The sequence below is a fragment of the Centruroides sculpturatus genome, unplaced genomic scaffold (assembly GCF_000671375.1).
Source record: "Centruroides sculpturatus isolate CEXI.00-Female unplaced genomic scaffold, Cexi_2.0 scaffold929, whole genome shotgun sequence".
Taxonomy (NCBI): Eukaryota; Metazoa; Arthropoda; class Arachnida; order Scorpiones; family Buthidae; genus Centruroides; species Centruroides sculpturatus.
Genome location: NW_019385117.1, coordinates 164348 through 171959, shown reverse-complemented (window position 1 = coordinate 171959; position 7612 = coordinate 164348).

Here is a 7612-nt window from a genome sequence, read left to right as displayed (position 1 = left end):
AAAAAAAAAAAAAAAATATTTATTTAATTTATAAATATTAAAAATATGGACATTCCTCTCATTAAATACATTATTTTAAATTTTAATTAATAAATTTTATTAAGTAATAACGCGTTAATTATATATTTAAAATGATTTCTTCTATATCTGAATGTAGATTTTTCTGTCATTTAAATTTATAATTCTAAATAATTATAAAGGTTAATAAAGTAAATAAATAAATCAGAAAGTTTTAAAATTTGTACTTTTAAATGGATTTAAAAAAATATATTGTTTTTACTTTACGTGATTTATATGCATTACAGTTTAATTGTAGAGTATTTATTTACATTGCAACTTAAGAGGATTTAATTTGTAATGCAAATAAAAGTACGAATAAAGAAAAATAAATTGGAAAAAAATGGGTAGAAAATTTTTATAGATCTCGAGCGTAACGTTAGAATTGTGAATTTTAGTTATTGGTTTGCCAATGTCTGTCAAAAAAGCAGAGAAAAAGTACAGACAAGTTTGCAATGGTAAAGGATCAATAAAAGAAGGGATATATGGCCGAAAAAGATGTTTATTTTATTATCTTTCCCATGTCTTATAAAGAATAGACATTTTATTCCTTTCAAATTATTTATTTTTTTGTTAAATTAATGTCTAGCGAAAAGTTTCTAAAATGGCATTTCTTTTCTAAATTAATATTACAACTTTTATATTAATATTTTTGTGTAACGTTTCTTATTCGTTTAAAATGCTTAATTGAGCTGCCTGTACAGTACAATTTTGTTTACTTCAAGCAGTTTTCTGTGCTGACTTTTAGAACCTCCTTTATTTTGAGTAGCCTTTTTGATACTATTTTTAGAATTTTCTGTTTGTTGAAATTATTTAAATAATTTCTATTCTATTTTTTCTAAATTTATTTATTATTTTCAGTTGTTTAAATGCTCTATCTTTGAAATTGTAATATTTTCTATCGAATAATCAACAAGTTCATCAGATGTTTTCTCAATATTCAATCAATTATAACTGTTAAATGTGCATATACAAGTACTTATGTACTAATTACCATTATAATTTAATGTCTTTGTACATCTCGTAATTAAAGAAATAAACATTTAAATTACATTTTTAAATTAAAATAAATAACTTTTTTCTGATACTTTTTAAAGGGGGAGAACACGAAAAGTTTCACTTTGTACACAAAGAAAAGAAAAGCCGATACTTTAGAAATATAATGTAAATCTGCATCATATTTTAAATCTTTAAAAGATAAAAAAAAGTAGATATTTCTGTAAAATAGTTAGTTTAATGTACAAGAGAAGAAAAGGTGCAAAACGTGAATGGTCATTCTATATGGGAATTATAGCATCTGGAACTCTATATAAAACCATCTGTTTTTATAAAAGTTTGAACAATGAAGGTGCACGAATAAGTACTGAGATGAAGTAAAGAAGAGAAGTAATAGAATAAAGGTACGAAAAAATCTTTCAAACTGTTAGCACAATTGAAAGAACTTCTAGTTTTTGTTCAAGAATCAACAAAGCGTGATCTGAAGAAATCAATCTTTTTCTCTTTCGCTATTCTCTATGATGGGAGTCGACTGAGTGAACTTGATCATAGAAATGATCATTAATGTTGCATTATATGATCAGAAATTTATTTCCTTATCATGAAGCTCAGACATTCGAACATATCCTAATTAAAATAACATTTAATTAACCGTCTTTTTATCCTTTACACTGATAAGAAAGGATAAAATGATCTTCATCAATTCAATTTATCTCTTACATTTATCATTTACAAATAGAAACACCTTTAAAGTATGCACGTCTAAGAGTAAAATGCAAAACGAATGGCACATCTTCGATACCAGTTGATAAGTAAGAGCAATAGGAAGCCGACAATCAGATTGTATCTATAATTGTATCATTTTGAAGTCGCGAGGAAGATAATCTTTGTTGAAAGGTGTTGAAAGATACAGATCGAAAGTGTACATCTTTTGTGGATTAAATGACATCCAAAGGTACGAATTGGTATATGATGATGTTAAATATACCGATATCCTTTATTAACAATGGAAAAAAACCCTTACTTTATAGATTATTCTATAACTTAATGAACTAACTGATAGCTGCCATTTTATATGTAACATAGTTCGAAATGCAACAAAGGACGACAATCATCGAGTGTGAAACGTTACGATTGATTATCACTTTACCTAACAATTGTTCGTCTGATTTTTCTTTCAAATGCACTAAATTAAAAGGTTGAAATATACCTGAATAACGCGTTATCACCGTTACAAATAAGAAAAAAAAAAAAAATTGTAATAAATAGAACGTCATTTCTTGTATCCGCATAAGTAATTGCATTACTTGTGTGTATTATAAGTCATGTATTGCTTATGCTAGTATCATGTTTCGGTTGTAGTTTTGTTGTATGTAGAATAGATAAAAATCAAATTTTACGTCTTTTATATACTTCGATTTAGATCTATTATGTGGCAGTGTGTTAATTATAATATTCCTGTGTATTTAATACATGTTTTTATACTTATTTTATTGATTATTATTGATGTAGTATAGTTCTTCTGTGTGTAATTATAACTTAATTTATACATAATAACTGTGGTGCAATTTATTATTTTTATGTAAAAGTTTTAGTATAAATTATTATTATTTTTTTATGCTACAAGAATAGATAGTGTTTTTATAATAAGAGAAAAATAGTTATAAAAATATAAATTAAATTTATTTTTAAATATTATAAATATTTTTACCTTTATATATTTAACATTTTTTCTTAATAATCAAAAATTAAAATAAGATAAAATAATATCTTGACAGAAACAATTGAGGAGACATTCCTCGTGGCGCCATCTATCAAGTATTTTAACAACTAATCTTTCTGTAATACCCCCTTTTTTTTGTATAGCAATTCATTTTATATAGTGTTTATTCACTTTTAATTATAATACGCAAGATATTTGCATTTTTAATCATATTGCATGGTAATTTAAAAAAATCACGTGACTTCTAATCCAGGTCGGAAGTTCGTATACAGTTAATTGAGACCTCCGGCCCCAAAAGGTTTCCATTTCTGGTCTCGATTTTTATCTATATAAAACTCTGTTATTGAGATTAACGATGGGTGAAAATCTATAGGTTTACAATTTAAAAATTGCTGCCTGATTAATGCTTTAACTTCGAAATCGGATCATGGCCAACTTCTCAGTAATTAAAGTAATTGTCACTAATACACAAACCTCCCTGCAAAATTTCAGAAATTTTCGACAAAAAACAAAGGAGTTATTAAGCTTCAAAGAGGGTGAACAAAATTGTGCCCCCATACAAACAAACATTCATACATATAGAAAAAAAAACCCGAATTTTTTTGCATTTCTCGACGTTTCAAGGTGTTCTGAGTCCAAAAATGTGAAAATCTTGGAGAGGGGTAATTTTTTTGACCGATCGCCATACTTTCCCTCTGTTATATAGGCTATAACAACAGGGAATGTAATAAAATAAAAAAGTTGAAAAGAAACTAGTTAGGTATAATAATAAATATATTACACTATTAAATACGTGTAATAATAAATATAAGTATTATAGGAAAGTGCGCCCGTACATTGGAGCATTTAGGTGATGCACGTGCTCATCTTTTTCGTCTGGGTTAACCTTTTCCTAATCTCTTCCAAGGTGGTCCCAAATTCCATGATCAACGAACAACAGAAAATTCATAACTTCTAGCCTATTCTGTAAATACAGTATATCAGAAACTAATGAAAATATTCGTGTATTGTCCCATGGAATTATTTTTATATAATTATTTGTTCGTCGTATGTTGACATAAATCATATTTCTTGTTTTGGAGGCCGAGTTAGTCCAGAGTGCAACCACGCCACTTACTATCTAGGAATCACTGATCCAACGTTGAATCATAGTTTGAAGCATTTTGCATAAAGTACTATATCCTTTTTTTAATGGATTGTACCCCTCTTTTTTTATAGACTGTGGGCGCCGCTGATTATATAGTACCAGTCCTGATACAGTATATGCTTTACCATAGATCACCTACTATACCGTAAAATGTTTAGGTAGTGTCAGTATCATCTTAACGCACGGGAACTTTGGGCAGTTGCCCTGGACCCCACGCTAATTTATTCACGGACCAGAATATAATACTAATTTTCCGATCATCCGCCGGTTGTTCAGGCAGGACCCAGTGCACTGCTTTGCCCACGAGCCTAAAATGCTGTTAAGACGGTCTTGGGTAGAGCGCTTATCAGAAATATTGTATATAGAAACTGCTAGCTCAGGTATGGCCAACATACGGCGCGTAATGGATTTGTGTGGTCCGCGATTAATCTTTTAATATTAGCTACTCAAGTCAGAATAGATCGGTGAAAATTCAAACGCCTAAAAAAACAAAGGTCAACAACTCGCTGTCTGGTTAGAGTTAAAAAGATGCAATTTTTTCCTTATAGGATTTGTCGCAGCTGTTACAAAGCATGGCATTTTGATTTAAACTTAAAATTTACAGTTGTTGGATAATTAACTGGAAAATAAAATAAAAAGCAACACTATTTATTCCTGTGATGAAAACATGCCATGGTGACTAGTGATGCGACTGAGTGCCACTTATTGTGAATCTTGTCATTAGGAAGGATTTAAGCTCCAGTGAAATGACATATATATTAGCCTTAGCCTTCACTGGTCAGTGAAGACTAAGTGCTGTTCAGTGCACTGTCTTGGGAAATTTTAACTGTAAATATATGTATTTAAAAAAGAATGTGTATTAGCACTTCTTTACTAAATGTCTTAAAGGAAAAGCCGACGGAAGAGGGGCGTATGCCCGAAACGCGTATCGTGTGTAAGATATTCCTGAATAAAGAGTGATGTTAAAGATGTCCAGTGTCTACCTATGTACCCAGTTGTGAAGTAAAGAATAATGTAATGACTGAAGAGAATAAACAAAGGGTGGAGTGCAATCTTAGGAGATCAAAGAGTTAGTTGTGATGGGGAGAGGAAAGGTATCATCAAATACAAATGACATTGGCACTCTAGAAAAGAAAGAGTGGAAGAAACCTCTTTCTTCCACTCTTAGAGTGATCCCTATATATCTAGATCCATAGATTTTTTTTCATCCTTCCAATCTATAATGAAAGCATTGCATTTAGAGGAATTTCAAAACATTTAACCATTTATATTTATATATAGTGATTGTAAGTTTTAATAAGCTATATTTGTATATTATTTTTTTTATAAAAATTTTAGATAAAAACTGATTAATCAAATTACTCAGATTCAGAATTTGGATTATAGGTAGGAATGTTACAGTCCTGATAAGTACCAGTTACCAACAGAATGGTCAGTGAATTTGGATTAATTTAAATTTTTTAAAATTCTGACACAGTAAAAAATATATCTGGAAATATTTGTTTAATATACATGCTAATTACATCATATTTTAAGCAAAAAGTCACTTCATATTTATATATTAATTTTCATCTACAATACTATTACTCAGATGTTTTGTATCATTTCAATCAGGGCACTTATCACTTACCAGTCAGAACTATAATCCCTCATCCAAATGAATCCAAATAGCATTCATTTACCTTGATTCACATACTGATATATAATAAAAAATTAACATATGTGGAGGAAGTTTTATTTGATATACAGATGATATACCATATTCACTTGAATATAAGATGCCATTGAATCTAAGACATGCCTTAATTTACCCATAGATTTTTTTTACATGTTTAGACAACTTGAAACAAATTTATGTCAACAGAACTGATTCTGCTGATATAAATTTGTTCAGTATCTATTAAACAATAGATTAAGCTATATACTGCCTTCCATGGTATCAAAGTCAGAAACCTCTTCACTTTCCCATGTTAGGCTTCTTGTAAATCAACACTGGATTCAATGCTGAAATCTTATCACATGCAATCATCTTTAGTGCTGCTTAAAGCATTGGAAATTCACTATATTTTGAAATAATTCTGAGAATAGTTGTGAAGCACTCTTTCTTGAAAGAGTGCTGCACAACTATTTTTCTGAGATTTTTATTCAAGTACTTACTGTAATAGACTAAGAAGATTGAGCTAATCTGACCTCTAAATATTTGCTATTATGAATATTGGTCTAATAAAATCTAAAATGATGCAACAGATTTAGTAACAGAAATAAGATGTATGGCACAAGAGGTTGCTAATTATGATGTATTATGTTTAAATCTAAGATGTAATCTACTTTCAGATATAAAGTGTGAAAAAGTTTCTCTTACATTAGTAACATATTCACAAGTTATTTGAAAATGATAATTTGAATCTTGCTTCAGACAGACATTTCTAAATTAATTGAATTTTTTAAAATTTTCTTACAAATAACTCACAATATTCTGTTTATTAAATTTTATCAATAAATAATAACGTATCTACCTACAGTCCAAGTATGAAGATCATTAATTAAACTAGCCTAATTTTAACAAATTTTTAGCACAATTATTAATAGAATTTGATGGATAACTGTATGAATGTATAAAAAATCACTAGATGATAAAAAGTTACAAGTAGATAAAATGAGATTTTTAAGAGCCACAAAAGATAGCAGAAGACTGGACTAATAGAAGAATTAAAAGAAAAGAAAATAACTAAAAATATAATCTTTCAATGAAAAAATCAAATCAAAGAGAAAACTGGAAAATGTACCTTGATTAAACGAATGATAAAATATTGCCAAAAAGTTCTGTTGAAATATAGATAGGCAAGAGATAAAGGTTAAATATGAGATAGTAGGATCAATTAGAAGCCAATTGTTGAAAAAAACATATTGAACCTCATGTTATTTTGAAAAATATAAATAAATAAATTTCTTTATATTGTAAACAGTTTAAATTTTTTATCCATCCTGAAATCTGAACACATCTTGCATTAAATTTAAAATATGAAGAAAATTAATGATAATAAAACAACTATAAAAATTGGCCAATTAATCTAAGTTCCATCTGCCTTTCAGATTCTGTAAGGTCTATGAGCATCAATAGTTGTACTTTGACACTTTATAACACAAAATATTTTGTTTTTTGAGGTTTCAGCTTTTTTCTAATAATGTGTTGTACTTGATGGTCTTTTTGATTCTGTCTGTAAGTCTGTTTTCTACTCAAACATTTCATGTCAGTAAAGGAGTGAAGAGGCCAAAGTTGTTTTATTCTATTGGATTTTGTAATATCACTGCTACTCAAGAAATTGTATGTAACTAAAAAAAAGCAATATCTAATTATATAAATATATGTATGCAGTTAAAAAAATGAAATCAGTAATGATTAAAAATAAACTCTTAGTCAATAACAATATAAATAAATGCTTCTTTAAATTATGGCTAATTTAATATCATAACACTAACGTTAATTTGTGCATAAAATATAATCATGGTATTATACTTCATAGTAACACAGTATAATTATAGTTTATATTCATTAAAATATATGTAAAAATATCTGATAAATAAAACTAAATATGTACAGTATATTAAAAATGCCTCTCACTTAAGATTTCCATCTCTCTATTAAAAACTTATAAAAATAATTTCCTTCTGATTCTTTTTAAAATAAG